Source organism: Capricornis sumatraensis, chromosome 15 (genome assembly GCF_032405125.1).
Source record: "Capricornis sumatraensis isolate serow.1 chromosome 15, serow.2, whole genome shotgun sequence".
NCBI classification, from domain to species: domain Eukaryota; kingdom Metazoa; phylum Chordata; class Mammalia; order Artiodactyla; family Bovidae; genus Capricornis; species Capricornis sumatraensis.
This window is the reverse complement of record NC_091083.1, coordinates 45,498,764-45,514,428: the sequence shown is the minus strand read 5'-3', so window position 1 is coordinate 45,514,428 and position 15,665 is coordinate 45,498,764. Positions and strand designations below refer to the sequence as shown.

General features: G+C 50.8%; 1 non-coding gene across 1 annotated transcript; it reads left to right on the top strand.

Annotated features, from left to right (window-relative positions):
• Positions 1-1,304: 1,304 nt before the first annotated feature.
• Positions 1,305-1,377, top strand: TRNAC-ACA (transfer RNA cysteine (anticodon ACA)). Its single transcript has one exon. It is a non-coding gene; the product is annotated as a tRNA-Cys (tRNA).
• The last annotated feature ends 14,288 nt before the right edge of the window (positions 1,378-15,665 follow it).

Below are 15,665 nucleotides of genomic sequence, written 5' to 3'. Positions count from 1 at the left end.
ACCTCTCAAGTCGAGAGATTCACGTTAAAAAAAACAACAACATGGTCTCAAGTCAGGGATCCCTGGGGCTCCTACCAGACACACCCTCCCATCAGGAAATCCTCAGCTGGAATTTGCAGAGTTCCACAGAGAACGATCACAGTGTAAATATTTACAGTTTACCAAGAAACCACCCACCATGTGCCTGTGTCAGCGGATAGAGCTGCCTCCCAAGAACTTAGGGACAGTAAGAAGTGACTTGGTAAGTCTCTTTCAAGATGTTCACGGCATGCAAGGAGGAAGCATTAATAAATCATGAAGGGGGAAGCACACTTTCAAAACAGATGAGGCAAACTGGAATTTCCTAAAGTAAAAATATGCACTGAATTTAAAACAGGACAGATGAGTTAATGAGCAAATTGAATGTATCTGATGAGAGAATTAAAGCACAGGAACATGGCGGGGCTGACACTGCCTGCAGTCAGCATACGGTGAGAAATGGGGGGCACGAGGAGAACGCAGGGAGATAAAATGAGAATGTCCTTTAATCAACCGATAGAAATGCTACAGGGAGAGATTGGGGTTCCAGCATGAGGGAACACTGAGAAAGGAAGAGGCAATGTCTAAGGAGATTTGAGATGTTCTCAGAACTAGAGATGGAGAAGGAAATGGCAACCACTCTGGTGTTCTTGCCTGGAGAATCCCATGGACAAGTGGAGCCTGGCGGGGTACAGTCCATGAGGTCACAAGGGTCGAACAGGACTGAGTGACTTTCACTTTCACAGAACTGGTGAAAGAAGCGTATAATGCAGGGGATTCCACACCTATACATCTTAGAGAAAAACCACACAGAAAGGTGATCCTAACCAGAGGAAAATGTATAGATTGTCTCCAAGAAAAAGGCAAACCAAGAGGAGATGTCTCACCAACAGTCATAGAAATCATTAAAAAAAAAAAAAATCAACAAGATGTCAGAGAAAGTGAGAAAACACACTGGACCTAGAATTCAATACATAAACTATTTTTCACAGATAAGAACATATTGCATTTGGCCAAACACTGAGAACCACCAGCAGACCCTCACTGAAAGGGCTACTGCAGCATGTCCTCCAGCCAAAGAAAACTGATCACAGAATGAAGAAATGAAATGAAGGTGTAAGGAAGGGAGAAATGTGGTCAATCGTTAATAAGCATTGACTACAGAAGATGACCGCAACCCTGTGGCAGTAATGACGAATTCTGAGAGGAGTGAGAGGGAATAGAAATCCTGGACAATCATGCAAGATGGGAGGAGAATTCTAAGATCCTTACATCATTAAGGGACTTCCCTGGTGGCTCAGACGGTAAGAGCGTCTGCCTACAATGCAGGAAATCCAGGTTCGATCCCTGGGTTGGGAAGATCCCCTGGAGAAGGAAAGGGCAACACACTCCAGTACTCTTGCCTTGAAAATTCCATGGGTGGAGGAGCCATGGACGGATGCTACAGTCCATGGGGTCGCAAATAGTCGGACACGACTGAGCCACTTCACTTTCACTTACATCATTAAGGAGCAGGATGATGGCAACACTAACTAAGGAGTACACATAAAATTTTAAGAATCACAGCTAGCAATGTGAATAAAAAGTATACCTTCTAAATAAGTTGAGGGGGAAAAGAATAAACAGTTCACAAGAATCCAGAGACTCAGATTTACTTTAAAATGACAATGAGTTAAAGTTGCGTGTGTCTGTGTGTGTGCATGTGCATACACTCGTTGAATCCCTGAATCCCCCTGGGACTGAGTACAACATGCCTGCAGCCCAGTGGGTCATAAATTCTGAGTAACTGATGTCTGTGCCAGGGGTTTCTGCAAAAATTACAGGGACCCAGTGACATCTTACAGTAAGCTGATATGCACTCCAGAGAGAGATTTACTCCTCAAGGCTGTGCTGTCCTTCATATATTTTATTTATGGTCTTTTTATGCTGTGTTACTTTCGTAAATCACAATGAATGCATTGTGTTGTAGGACCTGGTGTCCTGGCAATTGCGTTTTTATTTCTTATTGGCCTGGTAGCAGTACTCTTGAGTTAATCTGTAGGTTCTTTATTTCTACCTCTATTTTCTTTTCCATTCAATTCTCACAATCATTTCAGAGTGCGGGGAGGTGGGGTTGGGAGCTGGAAAAATCATGTCCTTTTAAAAAAATTTTTATCGTTTTGAAGAACTGTGTCTATTTAGCTTTCAATTTCTATTCTTGCTTTAGCATTTGTGTGCTCATTTGTTTATTGTTTTTATTTAAAATTTTAATCTTTAACTTTTGGCTTTCCTCTTAGTTTTGTGGCCTGTATGTTTTTTATTTGCTTGTTTTCACATCTATTTTCAATTTTTTTTTTAACTCATCAACTTTTTTTCTCTTCTTGGAGCTTTAAGTTATCTGATGGTTAAATATCATCCCTGGTTCTAACTTTCCGTTTCCCCACTGTTAATATTGAGTCACCCCTTAACCTCCTTCCCATTTCCTTAGTCTGTTGTTGTTTTTTAATTTCCCCAAAAGGTAGATTTTATTTTAAAACTATTTATTTATTTGGCTGTGCCAAGTCTCAGCTGTGGTACGTGGGATCTGGGATCTTCGATGTTCGTTGAGGCACCTGAGTTCTTTAGTTGTGGCATGTGGAATCTGGTTTCCTGACCAGGGATTGAACCCAGGCCCCCTGCACTGGGAGTGCAGTCTTAGCCACTGGACCATCAGGGAAGTCCCATAGTCTGTTTTATCCCTTTCTCTTCTTAGGGGGTTTTCTTTCCTTCATTTCTGGCCTTTGTTTTTAAGCCCACATGTGTCTTTGGGAGACCCAGACTCTTCTCTCTAGTTATGCCTAAGCGGCCCCTTCAGGCCAGGGCTCTTATGAGGGACCACGGTCAGTTGACTGTCCTGCTTAGGGCTTCCTGGGTTTATGGGAACAGTGCTCTGGATAGACCATGGGGTCTTCTCTGCAAGGTCAGACCTGATGGAAGGGGAGATCTTCAGTCCAATGTCAGTAACACCGGTGAGCACCCATGCACGGGCAGACACTGTCCTTGGTGCTGAAGGCCAGATGGGGGCCCGAGTGAGGAAGCCCCATTCTTGTGAAGCCCACGCTATACTTGAGGGTGGGAGGCAGACTTGAGTGATGAGGCTGGGAGCCGTGGGCAGGGTGGAGTAGGGCAGGGGGTCTGGGAGCAGGCACCCAGGTGGGGAGGCACCTAGGGGTGTTTGGGAGATGCTGTGCATCGCAGTGTGATGTTGCTTCCAGGACAACTTTGCATCTCATCTCAGGAGCAGAAATAGACGATTCTTGCATGAGCCCAGGCTATTTTTACCACTTGGACACCGTGAGTCATGCTGCTCACAGTGTCTCCCTCCTTTGCACTGTGGCTGTGAGCTCTCGGTCACTCTGGACACCATGATAGGATGTGGGGTGTTGACCTGTCTCCTGGCTCTGTCTCATTTTTTCCCCTAATCTTTTCTCTTTACCCATTAATATCACCTATGGATTAGCTGGATGGTTGGTTAACCAGTCTTGTTAACTGCCAAGCATCCTTGTCATGCCCAGGTGATTGATAACATGCATGACCCATCTGGTGGATTCCTGGCCATCAGCAGCAGGGAAGCCAGCCCGACTCCATGGCCCACAGGGAGGAGCAACTCAGAGAGGGACGAGGGTGGTTCACTGACCAGCTTTGCTTCCAGGCCACAGAGCTTCTGGGACCCCAGCTACGAATCTGGGGCAAAGAATGGATCACACATCCAGGGCAACCTCAAAACTTGGAGCACAAGTGTGTCATGCTCAATGCCGTGACTTCTGAATGAGCGTGGAGTGGATCTGTCAGAGTTAATATCCAGAGACGACCTTAACTAGTCAGAATTGAAAGCAGAATAAACACAGATACAGATAAAACTCTCCGAGGTGCTTTCCAGACATGCTGGAAGCTGACGCTTTGTAACATGGTTGCTGGCACTCTTTTCTTTCTTCTATGACCTTTGGCTTTTGTCACCTTGGATGATTGAGGACAGCCTGGCAGGCCTTCATGCTTTCCTATCCAGAGGACAAATGGTCCTGCACGTAGGGATGTGGTTTTGATCTGGAAACGCAAGTTACGTGTTCTTAAGGGATTCTGCCTGGGCCATCCATGGATTGATGCTTTCCCCTAAAAGTCACTAAAATGCCTGCAGAAGACAGGGGATAGTTGTTTCACAATCATGTTTGCTCTGCAGGAGAAGGCTCCTTTGTGGGGATCTGGAGAGGTTCTGTCTCCTCCAGATCCACTCCCGTCTGTGCCCGGGAGATGATTCATCCTGAGAGGCTGTGATGCTCTGTGAATCAGAGCAACAATATTGTGCACAAGCAAGGCTGCTTCCCAAGGCTCACTGCCTCCCAGTGACACACCAGCCCTGCCCTCACCAGCCTGGGACAGAGCTCACCTCCCGAGCAGCAGAGAAGCATAATCTTGGCAGGACCACCATCTTAGTAGGGCTATAAATCCATATCCACAGTGATGCCCAAGTCTGCCGGGCAGGCTGGAAACAAGGACTGGCGTGTAAAGGGTTTATCAGGGAGGAGGTTCCAGAAATGTAGAGCAGGTAGAGGGGAGCAAGGCAGAGGGCAAGAAGGTGTGCATTGTTAAACTGTTACTGCTGCTGGTGGCTGGACCCCATCCCACCAGGGAGTCCAAGGATCGTACAAAACCTGCAGGTGGAGTTATCCCACCTGAGGGGCCTCTGCACACTGACCCTGGTCCACCACTGGTCAAGGGTCACTTCCAGCCCTTGCTCCCTGGCCCTGTGAGCCTGCAGGCTGAGGGCTTCTATTGCTGGACAGTTAGGAAGTGGCAGGTGTTTGCTCTAAGGAGCCTGGACTCCCAGAGTTGAAGGTTCAAAGGCCCCTGCACACAAGACTCCTGGACGAGACTTCGAGCGGTCGTCTTCTTTACCTCCAAGGGTACAGCCGAAGTGTGGTGGGTGGTACCAGGGGGATGAAGTGGGCAAGCTCCTCACAGCCTATCTGTCCTGGACATCCTGTAAAAGGCCTATGTAGCTTCAGAGCCTGTCTTCATCCTCTTCTCCATGCAGCTACCACGTCAGGAAGGCAGCTGGACACAGACATGGACCCGGCCGGGCTGTGCACAGACTTGTTTGGGGCCTGGAACAAATACGAAGGCTGGATGACATCTTAGCTGTCACCCAGGGCTGGTGTCAAGGGCGCTACAAAGTCAGCTGGACTGCCATCAAAGCACCACAGACAGGGCAGCCTACTTGACTGACATGCATCCTCTCACAGTTCTGGAGGCTGGAATCCGAGATCAAGGGGCCAGTGCGGTGGGTTTCCAGTGAGGGTTTCTTCCTTGTCTGCCACGGCTTCTTTCTCTCCATGTCCTTTCCTGGGTGTCTGTACTGCAGAGGGTGAGACCTGCTTCCTCCTCTTCTTTTAAGGCCACTAATCCCATCACGAGGGCCTCCCAGGTGGCATTACTGGTAAAGAATCTGCCTGCCAGCTCAGGAGACACAAGAGACCTGGGTTCGGTCCCTGGGTCTGGAAGATTTCTCTGGGGAGGGTAATGATAACCCACCCCAGTATTCTTGCCTGGATAATCCCATGGGCAGAGGAGGCTGGCAGGCTATAGTCCATGGGGTTGCAGAGTTAGGCACGACTGAAGCAACTTGGCACGCACACACAGTTCCATTGGGAGGGATCAGACCTGTGTCTCCTGCATCTCCTGCATTGCAGGTGGATTCTTTACCCGCTGACCCACTGGGGAAGACCTCTTCCCTCCCTGATTACCTCCCCAAGGCCCCACCCACCAATACTATCACATCTGAAGTTGAGGTTTCAAACATGGATTTTGGGAGGGATACAAACACTCAGTCTGTACCACCATTAAGTAGGAATTTTCAAGAGTTTTAGTATATTACCTATAAAACTATATCCAAAACAAAGCATAGATACTACTATTTAAAGTATAAAATAAATAACATACTTAAATATATGAAATATGCAAATATCCTCAGTACCTAGATCAGGAGACCTAGATATATTTCTTTTCTTAAAAGCCGCTCCCAATTATTCCAGATGCTTGCTAGCTTGAGGAGATCTCATTTTTTCCCCGTGTTTCTAGTGTTTGTATGGTAGAGGTGGTAAGCCATCTGCTTTTGCTTTCAATTTTCTCCACTAATTAAAAAACGCTCCCGTGGGCCTCCCTGGGGTCCTGAACACAGGTCCCCACTGTGAGCGGAAGAGCCGGGGGCGTGGCTTATTCCACTTTGTGGGAAATGGATCTCCCCCAGCAGCGGCTTCCAAGCCACTGTCCTGTGTTCCTCCCAGGGCAGCGCTGATGTTAGACAGACATGCTGATCTGTGTCAGCATCTTTAAAGCCATGCTTAACCAAGCGCCTCACAGAGTCAGAGGATGAAGCCATGTGGGAAATACAACGCCCTGCGGGGCCTGGACGCGAATGTTGCCCTGGATTTTATGTCCTGTAAAAATTCCACACTTCTGAGAACACGTGAGCCAGCAATGAGGTAGTAAACAGAGGAAGTTGTATTCGTGCCACTTGGAAGAGAGAAAATTCTTTAATCAGCCCATAAAAGCTGGATCAAGGGCAAAAACAAAATTAAAAAAAGAAAAACTCAGAGGGATTTTTCAGGAGTGGGAGATAAAGAGAAACTGAATTTTAGAAACAGATAAAAATTATATCACTCAAAAGAAAAAAATGAAAGACCATTTTAAAATATCTAAAGTACAAAAGTAGATATTTTTTTCTTCGACTCTGTTGGGGCTTTTAATTTAGTGTATGGGGGCAAGATGTCATATGTAGGGAAAAAATCATAATTTTTACTGCAGACTCAGTAAAGGAAAGATAGAGCTAGAATTTACTTGCTCAGTGCTGAGCACTCTCGCGTTCATTACCCTGGGTGATCACTTTGCCGACCCCACTACTAATGGACCTGACTCTCACTTTATGGAGGAGGAAGCAGATGTGAGAGAAGCTGCCTCAAGCTGCTGGTCAGGAAGAGAGGCAGAGCTTACCCCCAGGTCTGTTGGAAGCCTACCCCCATACCATCACACACAACACCATGCTTTGAGAATCAAGAATAAAATACATTTAACAAAAGAAGCTGAAATGTGTACACCCAAAACTACCGAGACACCATTAAAGCAATTCCAGGACTAAGTAAAGACAGAGACACTCCGTGTCCACGGACTACAAACTGCACAGTCGGAAGGGCCTGCAGGTCAGCCAGCAGATTCCGGGCAACCCTGTCAGCACGAAGCAGCGTTTGGGCAGAAAGTGACAAACTTACCTGAGAATGCACACAGAAATGCAAGACATAGGGTTTCTCTCCTGCTGCCGCTGCAATGTAGGGCAACCTGATGGCTACCAAACACAAAACAGTAACAATCCCACCTGTCGGACAGTTACTGTTAGGCTAGGGGTCCATATATTTCCCCCAGGTGATCTTGTTCAATGCCCTCAAAAGTTTGGGGTTACTCAGAATCGCTGCCATTTTAAGTCTGAACAAAGTGAAGGCCAAGTTTTAGGATTTGACCTTAGGTCTGAGTAAAACCCCACTGGTTTGTGATAAAGGAAAGTTCACCATGTTTATTCCAACCTAACCAACGCTGTCAGAGGCTAGAATTGTCAATGAAGTGAGTCTCACCCAAGATGCCTTCTGGTCCCAACCCAGGTGATGCCCCAGCCTCCTTGCCATCACTCTTTGTAAACCAGGTAACCAGGGGAATGGAATGACATGGGTTCAGATTATAAACTTGATTAAGCTCAAGACATAAATGGGGAGAGAGCAACAAAGGATGAGTGTTTGTATCTCCCCCAAAGGCAGCAAGGTGGAGGGTATCCCCCAAAAGGTGGTCATGTAGCCAAACTCCAGCGAGGTGGGGCAGCAGGCAGGTGGGTGTGAAAGATGCTTCCCGCCCATGGAGGGCAGGCCTGTCACCTGAAGTGGCTTAGAGAGACCCGCTCTCCCTGGCCTCAGGTCACAGAGTTGAGCTGGTACATCCCACCTTAGTGGAACTCGGATACATGTGTTCTTTCCCAGGCTAGATCCCTGCCTTACCTTATTCAGAGTAAGTGTAATAAGTACAGTGTCAATGACCACAATCATAGTAGGTACAAGAGTGACTGTTCCAATAAATAGAAATTCTTTCTAACTGACCGATGCTATGTAACAAATGAGAACTGGCATTTCTGGGACCTTGAATTGAGCAGTGTAAACCGTTCCTAGCAAGGGCACCTACAGAGACACTCTGAGTGCTGGGAGGGACCTAACACCCACCCGTGGGGATAGAGGGCATCTGGGAATCCACCTTGGAGGGGGAGGAGTGCTGTCAAGTGCCTCCCACCCTAGGGGCGTCCTGAGAGCCAGAACCATGTGGTGCCTCCTCAGGGTCCCCTCCCCAGCACGCAGGGGCTCCGCTGGGCAATCACTCCGGGCTTCTGCACAGCAGAGGGAACAGGGACCACACTGGAGCCCTGGGTCCTCCCTGTGGCCAGTCCTGGCAGCCCTGCCCTGCCCACTCCCTCATCCCACCTGCGGGAACCACTCACAAGTGGGAGATGTCACACCCTTCACCAACCACCCCTTACGTCACTGTTCTGTGGTTTCAGGGTTCACCCAGCTCCCTGGCTCCTCAAGGGGTTCCCTCCCCTCTCTGCATCCTTCCCCCGGAGCATCAAGCCTCCACCACCGCCCCCAGCGCTGAACTCCAACCCAGGGACCGGACGTCTCTCACCGTCTGATCACCTCACACCCCAAGCCCACGGCGTGATCTCTAACGCACCATCACAAACCACACTCACACGCACAATTCCCTCACCTTCTTGGAGAAGCCTCTGTTCCTCTCCCGCCTCCCTGGCCCCAATACTTGGTAAATGAAGGGGGTGACTGAGCCCCCAGCCTGGGCCCCTGTGGCCTGAGATCTCGAAGGGCTGAGCCTGAGGACTCTGTGTCTCCTGATTTCTGTTTCCTGGGCTGATCCTGGGTCTCCAGGAGTCAGACTCTACAAGTCAGGAGAACTCTAGCTCCTTCCTTCATCTTTCCTTTCTTCCCTCTCCCCCGGGTAGGCTCAGCCAGTCCTTGGGCTCAGTACCCTCCTCTGAGCCTGGTGGTGCTGGTGGTGTCCATACTGGCAGGCAACATGTCCCCTCTGAGCTGGCAGCCAGCTGGGTAGCCCCTGGTACTTCAGGGGATCAGCCCGCCTTCCCTGTGTTCCTCTCCCACCTCCGTATAGCACAGAATGCCCTCTGGGATTCAGATGAATTTTAGGCCCTGGACACAGGGCAGTGAGCAAACAGGACAGGAGCCCGGCCTCGAGGGCATCCAAGTCTCACAGCCATGTGGTCCCAGACCTGAGCTATCCTCCACTTGCCTCTTCCTGCGTGACACCGGCAGCCCGATCCCAACCAGGCATCTTTGGCCCTGCCCTACCCACCTGCTTCCCCTTCGTGGTCAGTGTTGGACCACTCAGGAACTAGAGCCGCTCTCTCATGTCTTGATGGACTCAGAACACAGCCTGGCTCTGGCCCTCAGCCTGGAGATGCCATGTGATCCCACCTCTCCATCAGTGAGGCTAACTCTGTGAGGTCTGCTCGGTCTCATCTGCTGTGCCCACACCCTCGACACACATCTGGTCTTGGCCAGATCCTTCTTATCCTCAGGGTCTCAGCTCCAAAGTCATTTTCTTACAGCTACCATCCATGGCCACTACATAGATAACGTTCCAATGGCCTGTCTGTGGTGCTGGAGAAGACTCTTGAGAGTCCCTTGGACTGCAAGGTGATCAAACCAGTCTATTCTAAAGGCAATCAACCTTGAATACTCATTGGAAGGACTGATCCTGAAGCTGAAGCTCCAATACTTTGGCCACATGATGTGAAGAGCTGACTCACTGGAGAAGATTCTGATGCTGGCAAAGATTGAGGACAGGAGGAGAAAGGGGCAACAGAGGACGAGATGGTTGGATGGCATCACTGACTCAATGGACATGAGATTGAGCAAACTCTGGGAGGTGGTGAAGGACAGGAAATACTGGCGTGCTGCAGTCCATGGGGTCACAAAGGGTCAGACACGACTTTGCAACTGAACCACAGTGGCCTGTCTACCTGTCATGTGAACCTGCAGACTTCTTCCACAGTCTATACTGCCTACCCAGCCCCACACCCCCCAGGAATGCATGTCCCAGTGGCTGACGCCAGCCTCACTCTCTGGTTGCTCACATCATAGCTTGGCTCATAAAAATGCTCAGTGGTCCACAGGATGGAGAAATGGTCTTTCTAGAAGCTTCCAGCCCACACCGTCCCAGGTGCCTGCTTCACGTCCATGATCATTCACACCCGAGAATTTGCTTGAATCTGCTTGTTCAGGATTCACCACCAGACCAGCCACTGTTGGGCCTGAAAGAGGGCACTGGTCACACTCAGCCTGCTCTGACCTGGTCTGGCTGTGAGTGGGCAATGCACCTCTGCTGCCAGGCTCTGGTTTCACCCTGTCCACGATCTCGGACTCAGCAGCAACTAGGAAATGGTGCCAGCTCTGGGTCCCTGGTCAGCAGAGTGGCCTGAGGAAGTCAGACCAACCACAGCTCCACATGGAGACTCTAGGGAAAGGCCACCTGCACACCTCCAGAACTTATATTAATACCGGGGATGTGGCTCGGCTGGTAAAGAATCAGCCTGCCATGTGGGAGACCTGGCTTCCATCTCTGAGTGGGAAGATCCCCTGGAGAAAGATCCCCTGGAGAAGGGACGGCTACCCACTCCAGAATTCTGGCCTGGAGAATTCCATGGACTGTACAGTCCATGGTGTTGCAAAGAGTCGGACACGACTGAGCAACTTTCATTTCACTTCAAGGATAGTTTGGATTTGGAGGAAAATATAGCTAAAATAAGTACACTAAAATCAGGAACCAACCTTCAAGAAGTGTGTACACATGTGGGCTTCCTGCCCCAAGGGGAACTCAGCCTAGGAAGTGAGTTCATTTAACCTTTAGCAAGGTTTACAGATAATTATGAGTGTACAGACTTTCTGAGCAGGAAGATTGTGTGGTCAGGTTTGCTGGTGTAATTAATTCTTCCAATAAAACTGATTTCACAGCAACTGGAAAGGGAATGATATTTACAAAATAGTCAGGGTTTCCCTAACTTTTGTGAGGACTATGCTTCCATAGCCTCATGTTACACAGGACTCCACCTGCCCTCTCCTGGCGTGCACATGTGCTAAGTTGCTTCAGTCCTGTCCGATTCTTTGTGACCCTATGGATTGTAGCCTACCAGGCTCCTCTGTCCACGGGGTTCTCCAGGCAAGAATGCTGGAGTGGGTTGAAGTGCCCTTCTCCAGGGATCTTCCCAAGCCAGGGATCAAACCCAGGTCTGTCTCCTGTATTGACAGCCGGATTCTTTACCACTAGTGCCACCTGGGAAGCCCTCTCCTGGCACTTGCTCTCAACAGCCACCCTCGCCTGCATGGCAGTCAGGCTCTGAGGAAGTCCAGGGCTATCTGTACTGGGCACCCCCTACCAGGCCTGAGGTGGTCAAGATCCCCTGGGATTCGCCTCTTCCCTGGCTCGACCCCACATGGATGGTTCAAGTTTACAGAGCATCTGAAGTGGCTTCTGACTAGGCATCTGTCCCACCTTCCTCTGTGCCCACCTGGGCCCTGGCTGCCCAGGTTCCCAGCATGGCTTGGCCCCCCGTGCAAAGCCCACCCTTGGTCAAGGCCCCATACGAGGGAGTGCACGTCCCCTTGAGCTGGCCCTGACTTCAGCTGACATCACTGAGCGCTGCCTCATCTCAGCTCATGTAACAACCCTAGGCAGAGCAACTGGGGCCTCCTCTTCATTCACAGGAAGACCGAGGTACAGAGAGGTTGAATACCTTTGCACAGGGCATGGGATAAGCCAGGGCGCAGCCCTGGGCAAGTGGACTGCCAAGCCCCCAGCACGGTCTCTGCACCGCCGCCTTCCCACCACCGCCCTTCTGCCCCAGCCTCTCTCCAGTTTCCAAGCGTCCCAAGTAAGCCCCATCCCAAGAGCTCACAGGCAAAGCATGACTGCTATTTTGGGTGCAATAACTCTCTCTATAAAAATCAAGAAGCTGCAAAGACAAGCCTTACATAAACTCCCCTGGGAACTGTACTCTTCCCCTGACCCCAACCCCAACCCTGTGTGGACACAGACCAGCCACCAGGAGGTCCAAGCACAACAGAAGAGACCCCCTTGCTGACTCTGCCTGCAGCTGCTCATCATGGGGGGAGAGTGGAGAGAATCCATTTACCTAAAAACCCGGGCCCCCGATCTGCCCACACCCTTGCCTGACATGTGCTCTCAAGCTCCCACTGCCCCCTCCCTCCTACCACCCCTCTGCTGCTGTTTGCAGGCACCCGCTCCTGGGGGCCATGTTCAGATCTGCCAGCCGGACGAGCCAGGAGCTCTGGTGCCCTGGAGAGAGGGCTGCCTGATGAGGAATCAAGTAGCCCCGTGAGGCGTCTCTGTGTCCCCTAAGACTGTCCCCTGGCTCACCCCCCAAAAACAGCTCTGTCCAGCAGTGATGTTCACACGGTGGAATTTACTGCTCAGGGTCTGAGTGTGTGTGTTTCTGTAACTGAATGTACCCATGTTTATGTTGGTATGTTATGTGTGTGTCTATGCGTGTGTGAATATGTCAGTGTGTGCATATGCAAGTCTGTGTGTGTGTAAAGGAACAAGGAAGGAACGTGACCTTCGTCTGCCAACCCTATTGTCTTTTACAAGGAGCTGGATGTCCAGTTCTAGGTCAGGGCACTGGGAGGAATCTCAGCCTCCACAGGCAGCTCAGACTTGCCAAGACCATGGACAGGGCTGAGTCACCGCCGGAGAAATGATGACAACCCAGGAGGTTTTTTACATGTCACCCCCTTTTGTCCCAGAGCCAGCAGAGCCCGGGCTCAGTCCTGGCTGACCCAGAGCCATGCTTCTAGCTGAGCATCCTGGCAGACAGGGTGTCTCCGTATTCAACTCCTGTTCTGCAGACACCCACACCTGGTCCCACTCAGCTTGTCGGTAAGGCATGTGGGCCCAGGATGAAGAGTCCTCAGTGAAGGCCGACCCGGGGAGATGCCGCTCCCTAGGCAGAGCTGGTGTGCCCATGGGGTGAGCTCCCTGCACCCACATCCTTAGGTCACACCACAGAGGACACTGGCCCCTCCTTAGCTGGTCCTGGAGCCCAGGGGACAATCTGGAACCTGGATGATTATCACCACCTTGCTCTAGTACTCATCCATCTGGTCTACCTGTTCTCAAGCCACCCTGGGGCAGTGAAGCCACAATTAGGTCACTGACAGGGAGGTCAGTCCACACGACACTGTTTTGAGCACTTTGTGTGGGTGAAGAAGGGGTGATGTCTGCCTGGGATGCTAGGTCCAGTGCCCTGAGGAGGCAGCAGCTCACGTGGGGCAGGTCCTCTGCAGGGGCTCAGGGGTGGCGGCCGTGTCACTTCCCACCTTTCCTCTCTGCAGGGTAGCGAGTGGCATGCTGAACTCCCACCTGACGTTTGCTCAAGGGCTGCAGTATTGGGAATTTCCTGGCAGTCCAGTGTTAGGACTCAGCCTTTTCACTGCCATGGCCTGGGTTCAATCCCTGGTTGGGGAACCAGGATCCTGCAAGTTGTGCAACATGGCCAGAGTTTAAAAAACAAAAAACAGGGCTGCAGTATTGAATGCAGTTCAAACATATTTTTATGCAGATATATCTCCAGCCCAGGTTTTTCTAGCCATGGGCATCAGTCATTATTCACTGTGTAACAAACACCCCAAATTTAGCAGGTTAAAATGGCAGCTGTTCTATTTGCTCACAGTCCTCTGGGTGACCAGGTGGGCTGAGACGGGCTCCTTGGTTCTTGGCTGGTCTCTCCTGGGATCACTCAGGAGGCTGTGATCGCTGGGGCTCACTGGGACCGGGAAGCTCAGGTCAGCCCCACCAGTGCCACTGGTGGCTCCTGGCTGGACCTTGCACTGCCCAGGGCTCCTTCACCAGTCAGGCAAGGTCCAGAAGGGCGAGTGCAGAAGAAGCCAGGGCTTCTCAGAACCAGTACATCATTCTCCCACGTGACAGTGTGGGTCAAAGTCAGGCAGGTGGCCAGGCCCCGCCCAAGAGTGGAGAAAGAGACTCCTCCTCTCAATGGGAGGGACACCGTGCAAAGGAGGGGCGTGGGGAGAGGAGAGGAATTGGTAGCCCAGTGGTTGCCAACATTTCAGCTCCAGGGACCTGTTTCATGGAAGACAGTTTTTCTATAAACCAGGAATGGGGAATGGTTCAGGCAGTAAAGCAGGCAACGGGGAGCAACGTTGGGGGAGCGGGATGGGGAGGCACAGGGGAAGCTTTGCTCGCTTGCCAGCCCCTCACCTTCTGCTGGGCAGCCCAGTTCCCAACCGGCTGAGGACTGGGGGTGGGGACTGCTGCTGTAACCCATGTCTGCAAACAAGCTACTGTACCTCCCACGGGTCAAGATATTATGGAAGGAAGGAGACATGCATGATTCACACATGTGCACGTATGCACACGTGAACACATACACACTGTGGGTGTCTACACATTTGCATTCCTGTGTTCATTTAGCCCCCCTGCCAGCCAAGGAGTGCTCTGGAGCCTTTGTGGGATATTCTATCATGTTCCTAGCACCAACAGCACTGGTCTCTGGTTTGGAAGTGGAGAGAGCAGAGCACAGATGATAGAGACTGTAGGATGGGGGGACAGCCCCCCTGGGCTTGGGCCATAGCCATGCGACCTGCAACACACCCCAGTCAACCCAGAGGCACAGCAATGGCCAACTCTAGCATTTGTTCTTTAAAAAATATTACATGAGATAAATTTTAAATACACATTACTTCTTGACCCTAAATCCAGGCTGTGCAAGTCTGTTGCTGTTGTTGAGTTGTTCAGTTTTGTCTGACTCTTTTGCAACCCCATGGACTGCAGCCCACCAGGCTCCTCTGTACATGGGGTTTTCCAGGCAAGAATACTGGAGTGGGTTTCCTTCTCCTGGAGTCATTTCCTTCTCCAACCCAAGGATCAAACCTATGTCTCCTACCTTGGCAGGCGGATTCTTTACCATGGAGCCACCAGGGAAGCCCCATGTAAGTTTACATACAGTTAATAAGCCCACATGTAAGGGTCATCAGCATGCTGGCCTCTCCCACTACGCAGCTGGGACCCTTCCTCAGCTCACACCAGGCACAAGGGTTACGGTCCACCTCTTCTATGCCCCCACCCTCTCCCAACCCCTCAGCCCTTTATCACCTGCCTGCAAAATGTGACCTGGGACCAGCAGCAGCAGCCTCAGAGGGCACTTGTTAGAAACACAGATTTCCGGATCTGACCCAGACTTGCTGAGCCTGGCTTGGCCCGTCTGCAAATCCCTGAGGGTTTCGTGTGCATTAGAGTTTGGCGAGTGTGGCTTTAACAGGTGTTTCGGTAAGAAGAGCCGACTCAGCTGCTCCTTTAAACATTATTGAACTCAATTTGTTTTCTGCACGTTATCTGTGTATAAACTAGTTTTCAGCATCCCCTGGTGAATCCACTGTGCCACCAAATCTGCGAACCACTAGGACCTAGGCCACTCAGAGGGAGGCAACAGCATCAGCTCAGTGCCTGGTGGGGACGCAGGGTCTCCTGCCCCAATC